Source organism: Empidonax traillii, unplaced genomic scaffold (genome assembly GCF_003031625.1).
Source record: "Empidonax traillii isolate 1590-97213 ecotype Southwest subspecies unplaced genomic scaffold, ASM303162v1 scaffold380:size670999, whole genome shotgun sequence".
Classification (NCBI taxonomy): Eukaryota; Metazoa; Chordata; class Aves; order Passeriformes; family Tyrannidae; genus Empidonax; species Empidonax traillii.
The window spans coordinates 474,005-492,337 of record NW_020955573.1 but is presented as its reverse complement, the minus strand read 5'-3'; the positions used below and the strand labels follow the sequence as shown (position 1 = coordinate 492,337).

Sequence of the window (18,333 nt, the reverse complement as noted above, 5' to 3'; positions counted from 1 at the left end):
GCATCACTTGTTGGTTATGTAAGAGTTGGGTAGATGTGTGTGAAGTTTTGCTGTTGCACCAAAATGCCTGTTTTCAGCCAGGGAACAAGCCTTTTGTCCATCACTCAGACATGTCAGAGGATCTCCATCTCCCTTTTCAGTCCTTATTCCTGATCCCATCAGTGCTGGAGGGGATGGCAGGCGTGGAGGGCAGTCCCTTGGGGCTCCCTCACTCCTGGCTCATTAACACCTGGGTCACTCCCCCCTTTAATCCAGTTACCAGTGCCCGAGTGCAGATGTGTTTCAGAGCTCTGCCAGGTTTGATTGAGGCTGTTATTTGTGTATGTAGCTCTCTTGTTTATTTATTTATATTTCATGGAAGCATAAAAATGTATGTTGGAGACCTTCCCCCCTTCCAGACATCTTCTCATCATGTCTTCTACTGGGAAGTCAGGCAAAGTTATTTTTACTGTTGTGAATTTTATCAGCTCAAAATGTAAACAATTTAAAAAAGAAAAGAAGTGGTTTCAGGCAGCAAAGTGGCCTTTGAGCACCTCAGTCAAGCATTGCATTTAAGTGCTGAATTTTTTCATTTTTCATTTTTTTACATCATTTTCTTCCACCTGTTGCTTTATTTGAATCCACAGAACAGATGAAATGAACTACAGAGGAAATGTGGAAGTTGTTGGCACACAAAATGCTGTCAAATGCAGAAAGCAGGCAAATGGACAGAGGTTTAGTATTTCCCTGCCCCTCCCTTCCAATCTCTTTGGCTAATAATGACTTTCATCGTTACATAGAGCAACTGTGGATCTAGAAATCAGCAGAAAAACTTCAGTTTGAAAATGTGACTGTTCAGTGTGTGAGTAAACTTCACTCTTGAGAAGGTCTGTCACCTTTCATTTGACTTACAAGTGGTGTCTCTCTGGAGTTCAGAGCTGGAAAGGTGCCGGGCCATGTCACAGTCCTGAGCAGCGAGTGCCAGAAATATTTATGAGTTACTGGGGAAAAGATTTGAGGGTGGTTGTTCACAAACAATCTGGAGGAGGGAGGGGAACCTGCTCTCTGCTCTTCCCCTGGGAAAGGTTCTGGGGTGTAAACCCATCTCTTGTGTGCTGCTGACTCCCCACAGAGGGGTTTCCCCCCGTCGTCCTGGTGGTGACACCTGGGCCACCTGTGCTGCCCCTTTCTCTCCATCAAGTCCCTTCTCTGGGTCAGATCAAGAACCTGAAAGCCAAGGTCTGTTCCTAGCAGTAAACCCATCAATTATAAACTCTGTGCTTTATCTGAGAACCATTTGTGTCATTAACAGTTGGACTCAATGATCTTAGAGGTCTTTTCTGACTTAAATGATCCTTTGATTAGCAGGGTACTTAGAACCAATCGTTTTTGCTGGAGGTACATAATTACCCTTTCCCAAACCTGACCCCACATCGGGTATTCCCTCTGGAATGCTTTCCAGGTCTTTCTCCTTTTCACAAGCAAGAAGCCTTATCTCCAAGCAAACACCAACACTGCTGTCTCTCCCAGTTTACCCTGCATGATGTATTTGCTAATTTGTGCTATTTTGACCTTCTCCAGCAGAAGGTGTGGTAGCCCTTCAGTGGAGCACTGTGGAAGTACCCTTGGGTCCTCCTCCCTCAACCAATGAGTGCCCTGCTTCCTTTTCTGTTGTCCTAAAAATAAGAATTACATTGCTCTGTGCAGTCTCATCCCTCGGTCAGAGCTTCTTGGAAGCAGCAGGCTGTACTGTGGAGTCAAGCTTCCTGGATTCCATTAACATTTTGTTAATGAAATAGTGCTTTGTCAAAGAGTCTTGAAAACTTAAAAGGGTATTTAAGCTTCTTCCATGAGTCAATACCATGTAATGTCAACATTACCACGAAGGGATAATTCAGAGATGTCACACAAAGCTTGTGTTATGCCATTTGCAGTCTGGCAAAACAGCTCAGCATTTATGTTGTTTAATCCATCTTCGAAAATCTTTTGTTCTGAAAAAGTTTGAGATCAATCCTGTCAGTATTTACTGACACAAAGCTGATGTAAGTCACTGTGCTCCTATTGACTCCATCTGAGTTGTAACGATTTACCCCAGCCTGGAATTAAGCCCAAATTAGGCACGTGAAGAACTCGATATCAAACTTTTAAGGAACATGGAGCTGAATGGAGCAGATCCTGGGAATGAAGATGTGGATAGAAGTGGAGCGAAGTAAATAGTTTGCAGTGATCTGGGGCAGGAGAGACACAACTGGAAGACACACATTATCTAAAGCTTTGCATTGGTGAAATAAAGGAATTCCCTGGCTGGAGGCAAAGAGGAAATACAGAAATAGGCAGTTCAGATGGGAGTGCTGGCAGTGACACGGGGGATGTGGGGGCTGAATTCCAAACTGTGTGTGCTGCAGTGCCCTGGCTTTACGTCACTGTCGCAGTGAGCCTGGTCAAGGTCCATGAAACCCCTCCTTCCATTCCTCCTTCCCTTCTTCTTTTTTTTTTTTTTTTTAGCACTTCTGAAATCATACCTGCCATGTCAGGGAGTTCTTTCATCCTACTGGACGCTGCAGCGACGCTATTTGTTTTACCTTTGTAGTTTTTAATCCTTTCCCAGTAAGGCTCTGTGCATTTGATGCAGTTGAACGTGGTGAACAGTGGCCTCAGCTTGCTGTGTGGAAAATAGAGTGCCTGACTTCATCCTTGGCTGAATCCAAAATGCTCTCTGTGATTATTTCTTGGCCGTGCTGAATCTATTTCGGTGTCAGACTTTGCAGATATTCCGGGGTCAATTGTGCAATATGTAAAGTGATGTGAAGTTCTTTGGAAATAATTCCCATACTTTGCTGGCAAAGGTTTAACATTTCACTCACGTTTTGGGGTGTTTTTTTTTTTGTTTCAAACCAGGCACTGTGGAAGCAGGGAGCATCCTAGACCCGTGGAGGAGCTCAGCAGGAGAAGAATCAGTAGGAGAAAATAGTCCTAATGTTGTGTTGCTGCTGGTGGGTCAGGTGTGCCGAGGTAATTTGCAGGTTCTATGGGAGTCAGGGATACTTTCTGGCTTGATTGCACACAGCGGGAAGAAAAATATCATGAGGCTCTTCATTTGTACTTTTATGCTGTTTTACAACCTGGGAAACATTTGGGGAACAAACCAATTGCTCTTTCTGTGAAGAGCTACAGGGCCTTGCAGCCTCTTGCTCCATGTGAGGTCACTGCCAGGGCAGCAGAAGGGAGAATGAAATGTGGACAAAAGGAACCACAGTGCAAAAACAGGGTTTGAAACCATCTGAGAGCAGGCTGTACAGCACAGTGTGTATTCCAGCTGCCCTGTATGGATGTGTCTCAAAATGCTTGGCTCTTCCTGGGAGATGCCTTGTCCAAATGAGACTGTACCTGTGTTTATGCAGCACAAGAAGAATTGTACAATTAAATTAAATTTTAGCGTTATCTCCCCCATGCCAGAATATTTGATCAGGTGCTTTAAAGGAATAAAATATTTGCTAAATATTAAAATGGGGGAAAGCCACAAATGTCACATAAGAAGTGGAATCAGACATAAAGTTTTGATCCATCTTGGCCTGCTGTTATAAAGCAAATTTGGAGGGAGCACCATGAACCTGAAACACCTCAGTCAGCGCTGCAGCAAAATGAGCATGGCAATGGAGGGGATGTTTAAACTGAGGTTAAAAGAAAAACAAACCCGGGTACTTCTAGTAAAAAAACCAAAATAATAATGATATGGGGAGTAATGCAACTGTACCTGTGAACTGCCACTCAGGCACAGACCGGCCCAAAGGCTTTACAGCTTTTAATAAAAATATAATATAAATGAGAGGATAATACATAACATAATATAAATGTTATATGTATATATGTTATAATAGATATGTTATAATAATGTTATTTATATAATGTTATAAATGAGAAAGCAATGCAGGATCTTGTGCATTTTAATCTAGTATTTAAAAAAACCCAACAACTAAAGTCCTTGAAGACAGTTGAGACTGAAGAACTGATACAGGAGGTAGAAACTGTGTAGAGAGATTTGTATCTGTGGCAGTGGACGTTTGAAGGAGGAGGGAAGTGGCCAAATCGGAGGTGTGATGGCAGTGGGAGCAGGGAGAAACTCTGCTGACCCAGGGAAAAGGGATCAAGTCCCAGGAATGCAACTGCCCTCTCCCAGTATCAAAATGAGACTCCCTTGCAGATGCAGAGCTGATACATCTTACAAAAAATCAGGTGTTGCAAGGATTTAGTCTGAATTATTTTTAAAAACATCAGGTGCCTGATACGAAAGCTCTGCAGATAATCTGCAAGATTATTATGCCTCTGCTTCTCTTAAAGATCCTTTTCTGATTTTCTTTATCTCATCAAAGATATTAGACATCTGTAGATCTGCTTGTACACAAACCTGCATCTCCCCTTGCCTCATATCTCCACATATAAATTGAAGAGAAGAGTATTTACCTCTGTACCTTTCTGTATTTCCTGCGTAAAGGATAAATTCTGGGGCAAGCAGCACTGTATTACTCTGTGTTTAGACAGTGCCCAAAAGCAGAATGCTTTTGTTGTCCAAGGCCTCCCAGGTCTGACAAGAGAACAGGGAATTTCTGAGCCAAACAAAGTATTTCCTCTAGATTGCATTAACCTGGGTAATTGAAAGAAATCAGTGTTTTTACCACTCTATCATGTGTTGAGCAACTGCTGACGGTGGTTTCCTCCTTCCAGGCAGTTTGGACAGAGGTCTGCGCTGCTCTAGCTCGTTGGAAACTTCTGTGCTTGGACCAGGAGGATGCTACAGATGGAGCTGATCTGTGAGTAAGTTTTCTGGGGGCCATTATGTCTTCTACAGTTTGGGTTTGGTTTTTTTTTCTTTTCTAAAGGAGCCATTGCTCTGCCCGTGTCTGTGTGCGAGGGAGAGAGAGGAAGAGCATCGCTCGAGGGTTTCGCTCATCACACTGCCTAAATACCCCTTATTTTTAGCTGGAGTCTTCTGAATATGAGATCCCACTACAGGTAGATGAAGTGACCTCTCTGGGTTTGAATCTGCTCTTCTGTGGCAGATTCAAGGCTGCAGCTTTGAAGGGGAGCCCCCTCCTGCTCGGTGCGCAGCTCTTTGAATTGCCCCTGATCCGCTTCAGAGGCTCCCCGGTTGCGTGCGGGGCCCTTTGAAGATGAATGTCCCAGCACAAGGCAGACATGAAACAAAACCTACTCCCTTATGTCAGGGTGAGCAGCAGATTCCTCAAAGTCCTCCAGCACAATGGTGGCTCTTTGGTGGGCGAGAGGAAATAGGGTCACCCGCTTGTGAGAGCAGAACAAAACTGCACAGGGCTGTGCCTTGGGTGGCAGAGCAGGGAAAAGAAAGGTTGTTTTTTTTTGGGGGGGGGGCTCTGCAGTGTTCAAGTCTGGCCAAATTTATTTCAAATTGACTTCTTTGGATCTCACTGATGAAGGCAAATCTATAGTTATCAGTTTTCTTCCCCCTTACGGTTGCTGTGTGTTCAAGGGGACGTGACATGCCACATCTTCTGGAGGGGGAATATTTTTCTTTGTTTCCATGAAAATCATCACCCCAGCTCCTCAGACTGTGTGTAATCATCATTTTCTGGGACATTTGGGACACGATGTAGAGCCCTGGGAGCTGAAGGGCCCATAGGTCCTTGGGAGGGCGGTACAATCGTAGGAAGTTGTTTTGTTATCTGTCTTATTCTGAATATTTTTGTGACAATTGACATGTAACTATCCATTAATGTGGTTTTTAAACCTGATGGATCTGTTCTTCTGGCCCAGGTGAGCACTCATGTAAGATCCAAAAGTTTTCATTACCATCAGATGGATGAAGCCATTTCCTTGAGGGGTAAATGGGCTTGTAATGCAAAAATTGAACTGATGTCCCAGGAGAGACTCAGTGTAGGAACAGAAGGGAAAAGAAACAGGAAAACAGATTAAAAAAAAAAAAACCAAAACAAGAGATATTTGTTAGTAGTGACTGGGGGACATTCTTCTCACCTGTCCTGGATGACTGTGAAAATGCAGATGCGTGAACTCCTCTGCAGTAAATGAGGAAAAGCAGAACCCTCTGGGCCATAATTCTTTTCCATATGTGATAGATCCCTCTTCCTTCCAATCAATTAATTGCATCCTAAAAACATCTATTTCTCCCCATTGACTTTAAAGGGATTTTAGATGACTGGCTCAGATAGAGCTGTCTCCACAGTCAGTGATTAAAGTTGGGTTAGATGAGCTGGCAGACTACAACGGGGTTTTTTTCTCCCTTCATGCCAACCCTAAATCAAAAGGCATCTCATCAGAGTATTATAAAATACAGCCTTCAGAGGGAGAGTCTTCTACTTCCACATTCTGGCATTTGAAGGGAGGAGGGAGACTCCCATCAATTTAGAGAGAGGTAAAGATTTCATCTCCCTCTAGAAATCATGGCCATAATGGGAAATTCAGACATTTATGAGATTTGCTTGGCCAAGGCAGAGCTGAGCATGTGAATGTTTCTGTTTGTCTTTGTGGTACTACAGCAAAAGCAGAATAAAAGATGATTTTTAGGGGTTATTTTCATTCTCCCTCCCCCCCCTCCCCCCACCTTTTTATTATGCAAATAACCCAGCTTGTACCTGGGGAGGAGTCTCTGTGACCTTGTAAATTGAAACCTTTACCAGCCCTCTGCCTGTGATTGGAAAATAGGGACAAACTGCTAAATAGGGCTAAATACAGGTGTTTATTAATGGGGAACCTCCCAAAGAAGCATTTTCCAACTCACCAGAGAGGAATTCTCAAAAAAACCTCTTGCAAGCTGTGCCAGGTTTAAGTTTGAATATTAAAACCAGGTAAGGTTGGGAGAGATTTAACCAAGTTTCTGGTAACTGGTGAATACTTCCCCTGGGTTTCAAAAGTTGGCAAACCTGGTGTCTACTGTAAATATATATGTTTTAAGTCAATCTGAATTTCAAGGACAAGAGAAAGCAGAGCAAGGAGTGACTTATTTTAGGTTTAAATCCAAAAGGGACATTTATTTGGTTCCTCTAAATGTTCATTTCTTGACATAATGGGTGAAGTATCACCAAATTATTATTTAAACCTACAAATAAAGTGAGGGTCCCTTTTCCCATTTATAAGTAATGTTGTTATGCCAGAGGACAGACATGGCTGTATTTTTTCCTAATGGAATCTGCATATCTTTTCCCTGAGAGCCCACTGCTGGATATTGATGGGTGCAATAATTGGCCTTTTATTGGTATATTGTGTTTTCTCTGAGATCTTTCAACTTTCTGCAGTAAATCCTTTTCAAGTTTTCCTTCTTTTCCCATTTAGTGCTTACAAAAGTTGAGAATCTGGAACGGCAGGACTGTGAATAAGACTCAGTATTTTGATTTGTTGTACAAATCATGTATTGGTAACTGTTATCTCTAAATTTTTATCTTTTTTAGTAGAAATATCTCTTTTGGTTTTTGACTATATTTAGCAAGAAAGCTCAATTTTTCTCCTCTATATTTTCCCCTCCTCTTTGTCCCTGGCTCAGAGGCCTGGTGGCAGTCAGTGGATAAATGCAAGAAAATCTAATAGCGCCTTTCTAATATACCCATTTATCTGGTATCATATTTTATTTTAACTCTTCATGCAACTCTATAATCACTGCTCTGTTGCTATAATTGGATTTCAAAGTATATTTGTGCCATTAAATTACATCTATATCTTCTCTATAAGCGCATTCAGAGTAATTAGTAATCCTCTAATTTTTAGTGGAGTCATATTTTATATCAACCGTGCTCATTTTTCTCTTCAAATTCTTCAACACATTTGCACCCATTTTGCTTTTTACCCTGGAATTTCTGGCATAAATAATCACTAAGTGTTTTTTTTTTTTCTTTCCCCACTGTGAATGTGAACAGAGTCTAATCCAACTTTCACTGAATTTAATGCTAATCTTTTCATTTACTTCAGTGGAAACTGGATCAAACCAATAGGTTGCAAATTGCATTCAAGTCCTATCTTCTTGTGGAAATAGTTGTGTAACTCACAGTGTATTGATGGAAGGTGCAAAATAGGTGATTATTTTTTCTTACAAGATAATTTATAGAGTCTGCTATCCAATTTTAATTTTTTTTATATTTTTTTAATTTTTATTTATTTTTAGCTCATAAGTTATGATATTTCTGTCACATTTAAAAGACTATTTTTAACCTGATTTTTCTGACAAATTGAAAACCTTTCCACTTGAAGATTTTTATAAATAGGTCTAGAACTTTGCTTTCCAGACCTCAATTTAACTATCTATTCATCTCTATTAGAATAGCTTGAAATTGAGCATTTTTAAGTTTTAAACAATATTTTGTCTTCATTTTAAATTGAAAACTAAACATTTGACAATTTTTTTTACCAGCTCTCTGTTGTGTCACTTCAGAGCTGTGTCAGTTCATTAATATAATTACTCCTCTTGCTGCTGAATATGAAAACCTGTAAGCACTTCCCTCTAAAAGTGTCATTCCAGCAAATTATGTTTCCTAGTAGGCAGAAATTTATGGTGTTCACTTTTTTCCAGCATTTTAATTTTGTGCCAAATAAGATTTTGATTAAAAAAAAACCCAAAAACCAAAAACAACAACAGCAAAAAAAAATCCTCTTGCAACTTGCTTGTTAAAGAGTTATTTTGCTCTTCTGCTCTGCTCCCACTCCCTTGATTAGAGGTTTGTTGCTTTGGTGATGTGCTTCTCCTCCAGGCAGTTAATGATTACAGGCAACTCTGGAACCTGTAATTTTGGGGCAAGGTTATTGAGAAGGTGATATGGCAACAATTGGAGTTGTTCCTATAGCTTAGAAATGTCCATAATCTTTGCTGGCCACGTATCGGGACTTGGGACTTGGAGTGGGAGTGGTGCCCAGGGTTAGAGACGCTTTCCTGTGTTGGTTATTCCCAAACTGTGCCAGTTTGTAAGGTTCGGAAGAACATTGTGAAAGGTGGTAAATTGTTATTTAATTCTTAATAAAACACCAGGGCAAATGGTGCCTCTTCCATCCCAAGCAGAAGGTGACCTTGGTAGGCTTGAGGATGGAGACTCTTGGATTTCCAGGGAAAGGTGCTCAGCCAGTAGAGGGATGGCCCTTAATTCCTGGTGTGATTTTTAGAGCCTCAGGAACCTTTGTGAGCTGGAGCATCTTTGCTTTTAGGTGGCAGGATAGCAATCATTTATTCATCCAGCTCTTTGACTGAAAAGAGATAAATTGAACCGTTTGTATTGAAGATTTTGTTATTTTTCCAGCATAGAGGAGGGTTGTTTATGAGCCTTAAATGGAAAAAACCCAAACCCTTAATATAATAATTTCCATACAAATGACTTGAATGGAGCAGCACAAGCACCAATGCACCTAAAATTCAACCCCTAAATGCTGCAGTTATTTGCATATTGTGTGGAGGTGCCTCCCCACTGATGGGTGCCATGTTCCCACCTCACAGGAACACTCCTCCTTGGGGGCTGGATTTTTCCAGTGGATGCCTACGAGCACTTTGTACAGAAATTTTGTCAGAGAATGACTCGTGTCTTGCCACTTTAAAACCATGGAAACATCACAATGTTCTTTTAGAAATGACTCCAGGAATTAATTGCAAATGACTTATTAATGAAACAAATATTCAGCTGTCACTGGAACTAAACTCCATGATCTGCTTAATGATTATTTTGTGAGAAAATACTTTTGTGTCTGTTTGATCTGCCTCGTGTTAACAGCGGTAGGAAAAGGGGAAAGCGTTTGGTGTCGGAGTGGAAACTTGAAACGGGCAAAAAGGAGAGGAAAAACATCAGCCAGTGACTGGAAAACGGGTGAAAAGCCTAAAGAAATAGCAGATCCCCAACAGTTATGTCGGAAAGCTGCTCCCCCAGGCAGCCCTGGTGGGGTAATGAGGGTTAAATGTGGGGACACAGGCAGGGAAGGGGTTCACAGCAGCAGCAATTCGTGTTCCGCGGCTGCAAAACGAGCAGGAAAAAAATTCGCCTCACACGGGCTGGGGGAATGTTTGCAAACTTCAGAGAGGCTCTCAAACGAATGAGAAATGCCAGCTGTAGTTCTGCAAATTTTATAATACAAATAAACGCTGCTAATGAGGGAACGTGCGTTCCTCCTGGCTCTGGAATCGCTCTGGGACACCCCACCAAACTTCCCTGGGTGGTGGACCTGGGACCTTCGTGGTGACCGTGACCCAAGGGAGGTTTTTCCAGGGGCAGCCTGCTGAAGCCATGCGTTTTTTTCCACGTGTTCTCCTCCGCAAGGCACAGATATAAATAGGTAATAAAGCCTTTCCAGGGATGGTGTTTACAAGAGCAGGGACACGGGGCAGAACACGAGCGAGGCAGATCCGCCCGCCTGGGGAACACAGCTCAGGTGTCCTTCTGCTGGTGCTGCTGAATTATTTACCACTCAGCAAGTGTGTGCCTGTGTGAGAGATTCAAAGGAGGGAATCTGAGGTAAAACCCCATCCGTTTACCCAGAGCTGACACTGGAATATTCATTATCACATTAAACCCGACCGCAGTGAAAGGGAAGGCTTCCGTTGATTATGTGCTTGCATAAAAGGCTTCTTTGGTGGCAAGCCCGTGTGCCAGAGATCTGAATATAAACCCTAGTAAGTGGAAACCATTCTCTTTAGGGTGAATTTGCCTTCTTGGAAGTTATGAGACTTGGCAGGTTTAAATTATGTTTTAAACCTGCGGTGGATTATATGATTTTTCTAACTGGCCACAAGCAATACTAGATGAGCACACACCACACGTGCCCAGTCCCAGCCACAGGCATGAGCCAGGATTTCCAGTGCAAAGTAAAAATAAGTGCAGATTTTGTAATCAGAGAATGATGCATATTTGTCTCGGAGCAGTGTCAGTTTGGCAGGGTTGGTACGAGGGGCTCCTCTGGAGTGCTGGGTCTGTGTGCACACCTGCCTTTCCCTCTCCCTCTTCATCCCAGGTTTGTGCTGGAGCAGAGGGAGCAGCACATCTCAGAGGGGTTGGAGATTTGGATTTATGTGGAAAAGTACAGTAAAATACATAGGACTGGCCAAAAAAGAGGCACAAGGCACTTCCTCTCTCTCTTCATCCATCCCTTGCCTGCTCCCTCCCCCCTCACCAGGGATCCTGTGGAATTTGAAGACTCAATTAAATCTTCTTCTCTGGGAGGCACAAAAGATACTGAAATGCTGAGCTGAAACACCACCACACGAGATGAAAGGCCACCTCTGGAGCAGGTTGTCCCACTGGGAAGCAGGAGGGCTGGATGATCCAGCTTAGGTCTGTAAAGGAGCTTCAAAGGGACCTGGCACAGCGAGGGCTGGGTTTGGTGGACGTGGGCATGTGCAGAGATGTGAGAAGAAAACCTATTTCTGTTAGTGCTGAGAATGAGGATTTGCCCACAATTAGTAATTTATTGAAATATGCAACGATTGCATCAGCACAAATAATTTAAAAGGATATAAAATTAAGGTTTCTCAATCCCATAATACTTCCAGAAGGCTTTCTACTTTGGCAAACAACAGGGAAGAAATAAGATGATCAGAAGCCAGGCTTGCCTAGTCATAAATAGTGATGGATAAAGCTTGATTTGGAGTGTGGTTGCAATGAAATCCTGGGCTTATTTTCTCGTAATGCCGGAGATATTTATGGCACATTCTTCCCTCTACGCTCCTGTTTTCCTCTGTGGTTGGAAATGCACTTTGTAAGTGAGAATAAAACGTAAACATATAGTAGATACAAAAGTGCCAAACACCTTCAGCTTTCACTGATCTTTGGAGAGAGCAGGGACAGAAACAAAAGGATCTTTAACTATAACTGAGAGGCAAAAATTCTGTGTTTAATAAACACTTAAAGGAAGAATTACGCACGCTACAAATCCCCTTTTATATTGCACTTAAAATCTCCTTACCTGCCCTTTAGTTTTCATGGTTTTCCTTATCTTTAGTGTCACTTAATCATATTTCAACAGGATTTGCTTCCCCACTGCCCATCTGCTCTTCCTTTCTAGTGCTGTGTTAATGCCAGAACACCATCCCAGGAGTTCCCTTCTCCCAGGCTTTGATGTCAGACACCTGGGGATTCAGTTTGTTTGTTTGTTTGTTTTTTCATTCAGGTTCAAACCCAAAAGGAAACCACCAATACCTGGTTTGTGGGAGTGACAGATACTGTTTTCAAGTGCAGATGTCCAGACTTAGGGCAGGGGTTTCAGGGGAGGTGACACGACTCTTCTTTGAGTCCCACTGAAGTTGAGTGTTGGGACCTGCTGGCCATGGCAGTGCCTCTACATCATTTCACTAATCCTGAAAGCACTGAATTAATAATCTTTGTAAATATATCTGTCTTATCTTCAGAGTTAAGGAAGACTTTGTGTATTGTGTCTCAGTTGAGGAGCATAACGGTGAGGAAAGGTCTCCTTGAAAGGGGAGAATATTTTTCTTTCAGTGTTGACAGGAAGTCTACCAAAATAGTTATGTGCTGCCTCCTGCACTAACAAACTTAAAAAATATTATATAGATGAATTCTAATTCATCATGTGACTGTGAATTAGTCCTTGGGTCACTGATTAGAAGAGATCTGTGAGTACAGCAGGGGGTATTATTTTCTCTCTCACAACTATCTTTGCAGGATTTTAGGCTCTCATGATAATTCATAAAAAAACTTCTGTTTTCAAAGATATTCAGTGTCTGCAGCAAGCAATATTTGAACCTCTGTTCTTGAATTATTTTTTAATTAAACATAAAATTGGGGGGGGGTTGTCTTATAAGGAAGTGCCTCCTGACTTGCTTAGTCTGGTGTTGCTTGAGCTGGTTTTGGTGAGAGCAAACCCAAATGAGATGGGAGCCACCAGAGATCCACCAAGGAATGGTCCCCATTCCTTGGGGGAAGCAGGGGACAGGACAGAGGGACAGCTGGGACAGACCTTAGAGGACAAGTTTAGAAAGAAATGGTGGCTTGGAGGAAGATTTAAGAGGCGTCTTCTTCAAGACACAGATGTGACAGCGAGAGGGGAGGCAGAGGCAGGCAAGGAAGCCAAGGAAAGGCTGTTGCTGAGGCTGAAAACCTGAATAATAAGAGTAAAGGGTTTGTTCAGCTTTAGTTTGTTTAATGAACATGTGATGAAGACAAAAAAGCACAGACTGATTGTCTGGGAGGGAAGAGACTTTAAGAGGAGACATGGGCAGATGCCTGAAGCAGAGGAGAAATCAGCACAAGGCAGGTCATGGGACCAATAGAGAAGAAGGGGTTAGAAAAGGAGGAGTGGCTTTAGCAGTGGAAACAGAAATTAGCAAGAAAATGGAAAATGAAGACTGGTAGGAACTGTCTGTAAAGCATTGTTTATTGTTATTACTATTAATTAGCATTACTCTAATTATTATTATTATATTAGCTAAAGGCTGGCTTGTTTCGAGTCTTACAAATGGCTTCCGTCAGAAAAGTAGAAAACAATTTTTAAATGTTGGTTTTTAGTTCTGCTTTTTTTATTAAAGACTGTTAATCCTGTTTTATTAGTATCTTGTAAGCAAACAGAGTGAGAAAGTTCAGTGTGATAGAGATGATTAAGATGATGAACCATTGAAATTTGGTTCCACACTGGGCACATAAGGAAGAAAAGGATTCCAATTAATGCATTACTGTAATGGAAACACGACTAAAAGTAGTAATAACGGTTCTCTATTATTTGTGGTTCATTTTAGGGGAGAGAGAGAGAGTCCATGAACAGTCAACATGAGCATTGAAGGAGGAGGAAAAAACCCCTTCTAACCAAGTAGAAATTTCAGTTGTGAGCTGTGAAAGGAAGTTGAGCTGAATATTGAAAAAAATTCAAAAAAGATAAAAATTATTTCAATTTGGTAGTTCTTCACTGGTGCTGCAGTTTGGCAGCTGTCAACATCTCAAAATATCATCTCACCCAAACTGTTGAAAGAAAGAAACCCTTTGATTTTTCCCTTGAGACTCCCAAGCTGAAAATGGACTCTTTGTAGTCTCAGTCTCATTTCAGACAGTTTTTTTTTTTTTTAAACATTCTTGCTGGCAGAAACAACTAATTCATAAATAGACTCTCTGTTAATTAAATAAGTTTTATCATTTTAACTTGCCTTTTAAAATGAAAAAAGAAAGTAAATCTCTAACATTTCCTCCTTTATTACGAATCTTAGGGGAATAAGCATCACATTTCTTGCACCATTAATAATGCAAATAAGTTTTTGTTTGCATCTCCTGTAAGTTTGTAGTTAGAAGTAAATATTTAATGCACAGATCGGGGAAATCAAATCACGGAGAGCGGAAATTTTCCTTTATAGAAAGTTAATGTGAGAAATATGGGAGGCACTGGGGTTTCTGTTTATTTAACCTTTTTGCTCTTGCTTTTCTTTCAGTAGAACTCTTTGTAACTTGTCGTTAAACACCGCTCTGTTCCTGCAGTATCTGTTTTTACTATCTTTACAGTAGCCACAGCGTTTCAGCATTTAAGACCATTTAAAGGAGGGGTTAAACATATCCACAGCCTACTTAGGGTTATAAGGATTATATTTTTTTTTTGATCCTGATTATTGCCAGGAAAACCAGGTGATTATTTAAAATAATAATAATAATAATACTTAAAAACTTGTTGGCTTTGCAGCAGTTTTTTTCTTAGTTTGCTTAATGAAGCAACAGTCAGCCAAATCAGATTAAACTGCTCAGGGCCTGTATATCATGCCCAGTAATGACTCAGGAAGGTGAAATACTTGGAGTTGTTTATTTGTTAGCACAGGGCAGACTGCAGTTAGTGGATATATCCCATACTGGGCTTTTCCCCCCTTATTTTCACACATTGTTCTTGAAAATATTCTACCTCCCTCTGTATGAAATGTCTGCAGGAATGAGACAAATTACAGATGTTTCCTCACATCTGTGCTTTCTGCAGCCACTCCTTTCGTGTGTGTGGTGGATAACAAAAAATAATAAGTATCCTGTTATTTTGGGCGTGAAATCTGATAGTGAAAAAGACACCAGGGAGAATTCTTTGGTGATAAAAATTTAAATAGACCCATTTATCAATATGACAGAGATTTGACCTGAAAGTGAAAGTGTTTGGGAGTTAAGTGGGGTTGTGTAAAGAAAGTTGAGACTGCGCTACAGATAGACCGGAGGGTTCGTAAGTTATTAAATCAAAATAAAAGGTATTGACAAAACAATAAATTGCCCAGATCACCCCATCTAATAGATTCTGGGGCACTAAGTACATTCTCCACACTAAAGAGGTGTGAAGCCTTTTCCTTTCTCAGACTTTTGTTCCTCTCCTCGGAAACATTCGCACCGTGGTCGGTTTTGTCACAGACTTGGCACCAAATCGTGCCTGGGAATGTTGTGCCAGAGAGCTGGCTCGGAGCAGTGTGGTGGGGAGCAGGAGAGGTGGCATCTCTACTCTCCACAGGATTATTGCACTTTGCAGGTGGGCTCTCAATCACTCTCTGGGTGATTAAAATAATAATAATAATGGCGGTAATAAGTTCACTGTGGAGATGTTTTGCTAATATCTTTTAAGGCAGAGCAGGCTGAGGTGCTCTTTGCTCTCCTTGGGTGTCCTCAGCAGCATTTCCGTGCTGGAAGTCTGTGGGATTCAGAGGGGGGAGCAGCATCTGGCTGGGATGCTTTGGGGAGCATTAAATGCCACCTGCTTATGTCCCCCACCAGACCTTTCATCAGTGTCATCACCTAAACCTTCACAGTGACCACCACAGTGCTTTGGGGAGCATTTAGTGCCTCCTGCTCATGTCACCCCCTGAACCTTTCTCAGTGACCATCACCTTCCTCAGAGAGGGGCTGAGTTTGCTCGTGGAGGGGGAAGGCAAAGGGCTATGGGACATTCTGGGACTAGAGGCTTGTAGAGTGGGTGGTGGGGCAGCTGTTCCCCCCAGAACCATCAGCTGGGACCTGCTTTTTCCTGACTCCACAGGGCTGGGGGTGACTACCCCCTACCTACAGCTTCCCTGCCGAGGAGGGAATGAGCCTGGCTCCGTTTGCCTGGAAAACGACACAGATTTGAGACTATTTCCCCTCCTGTGGATTTTTTCCGTGGAGAGGAGCAGGGAAGACATTACTATTTATAGTGCACAGTACGTGTGCACAGCGGGACATCCCCCGGCTCTGCCAGCAAACATCCTACCAGTTTGGAGGGGGGACACCTCCCAGCCCCGTGTCCCCGAGATGCCCTGTCCCCTCTCCCAGGGAGGTGAGAAATCACACTGGGTACCACCATCTCCCCTCATCTCCAACTTGCTTTCACTTCTTTCGAGATGAGACGCTCTCCCCCCCCCTGCCGTGGAGCTCATCGTGAGGCTCCAACTCAAAGCAAGTTTTCAGTGCAGAGAGTGGGAGTTTTAAGGGGGGAGGGAGAGGAACCCAAAAAAATTGAAGGTGTGAGGGGGTTGCAGAGCATCTGCAGAGCGTGGTTTGGGGATGGACAGTTTGGGTGTGTGTTTGAAAGGAAGGTGGAAAAGTGTGTTGGCTTAACTAAGGGGTTTGGGGAGTTTTCAAGCTACTGAGGGACTCGGGATCCCTCACTGCCCACCCCCTGCCCTGTGTTCCTGTACGGCTTTGGGATATCAGAACCTCTTCATCTAAGCTCAGTGACTGATACAGAAAAGCTATCTGACAATGGCAGTGAAAACAACAGTAAGCAGTTGGAAAGGCCCAGCTCAGATCGTGCTCTGTCAACAGCTTTGCAATCTGTATAAATACGAGTGGAAAGACAAACAGCTCTGATTTCTCTTTAAGAATGTGAGTATCCATTGTCGTAGATTTAAATTAGGATGTTTTGCTTGTACTGTATGTAAATTCCTTCTTGGCAAATAACCCATGTCCACTAATGTATGTGTATTTTGGGCCTGTATAGTTTGGGTCTCTGTGAAATACAATGAAATTTGATAGCACACAGAAATACTTGCATGGAATGTCGAATTTTTTGTGTGTGCTTCTCACATATCCATAAAAGAGTTTACACATTTCTAATTACTCATTCAAAAAGAGACTTTACAGCACTTTTAAAAGAGAGCCAATTTTTTCCCTACTGTGTTCTGTTTTTACAGCTTGTGCAAAGCTTATTTAACGAAAGTTTAAGTAATCAGCGAAAGTCATTTCTGGGCAAAGACTGACAGATATGAAGCCTCTTTTCACACTTCATAAGAGGTGGAGAGGGTAGCCATAAAATTTACAGCTGAATAGTACTCTGTTCAGCTTAACTTTATAGAATTATTAGTGTTCCAGGCTTGTGATGGATTTTATGATGGTTAAATATTTTAAACTATTCTATGTGTTTTGCGGAGCTGAGCTGTTAGTGCAATAATAGCGACCTACCCCTGCAAACCCAGGGACCTGAATGCTCCCACGGGGCTGGTGTTGTGCTAAAAATGTGTTTGCAGCTGAACTGAGCTTCATGAGATATTAATAAAACACCAGCGATACGTTCCCTGTGCAGAGACTCACCTCTGGCTATGGAAGTACGAATTCCCGGGATATGGAAATGAACAGATGGGGTGTGTGGGTAAGAAAGGAGTCAGGAGGGAGCTGGCACCTTCAGCATCTCTGTCCCGGCTCCTGCAGCACAGGGACATACAAGTTTTGCTGTATCGGAGATGTGGTGGAGAATAAGCGACTGCTTAGAATCATGGAATGGTTTGGGTTGGAAGGGACCTTGAAACCCATCCAGTCCCACCCCCTGCCATGGGCAGAGCCACCTTCCACTAGCCCAGGTTCCTCCAAGCCCCGTCCAACCTGACCTTGGACACTTCCAGGGATCCAGGGGCAGCCACAGCTTCTCTGGGCAACCTGTGCCAGAGCCTGCCCGCCCTCCCAGGGAAGGATTCTGAGGACATGACCAATTCTGTGGTAAAAAAGGCTGAATAAAAGAGGAAGAGCTTGGCTGTATTTTGAGACTGAGAAATGAGAAGTCTCCGTTTCAGCTGCTCCAGATGAGCATGGCTGTCAGAGAGAGTCACAGGCATTTGAGTGTGAGCCTCTCGAAACGTCATGAGGTGCCCAGATGTTACAGTGAGGGGTAGCAGAGACAAATATTTGTCACACAGTGGTTTGGGCTGGAAAGGATCTCTAAAGGCCATCTGGTCCAACCCCCTGCCAGGAGCAGGAACACCTTTCTCTAGATCAGATTGCTCAGAGGCTCATCCAATCTGACCTTGAATGTCTCCAGGGATTGGACATCTACCTCCTCTCTGGGCAAAATGTGCCAGTGTTTTCTGTAGAAAAGTTCATCCTTCTGACAATATATAACTAAGCAAACAAAAACAATTACTGAAGGTATTTAAATTGTCTGTACCCCCCCCCTTTCAACCTCTTTTTTTTTTTTTTTTTT

The 18,333-nt window shown here is 42.4% G+C and overlaps 1 long non-coding RNA gene across 3 annotated transcripts in view; it reads left to right on the top strand.

The window, feature by feature from the left end:
* Positions 1 to 18,333, top strand: part of LOC114062062 — a 78,065-nt gene that overhangs the window by 47,429 nt on the left and 12,303 nt on the right. For 2 of the 3 annotated variants that reach the window (XR_003572303.1, XR_003572301.1), the window contains 2 exons: positions 2,878 to 2,981; positions 4,702 to 4,791. This is a non-coding gene — a long non-coding RNA (uncharacterized LOC114062062). The remainder of the gene's footprint in view (positions 1 to 2,877; positions 2,982 to 4,701; positions 4,792 to 18,333) is intronic. The other variant, XR_003572302.1, reaches the window with a different exon arrangement.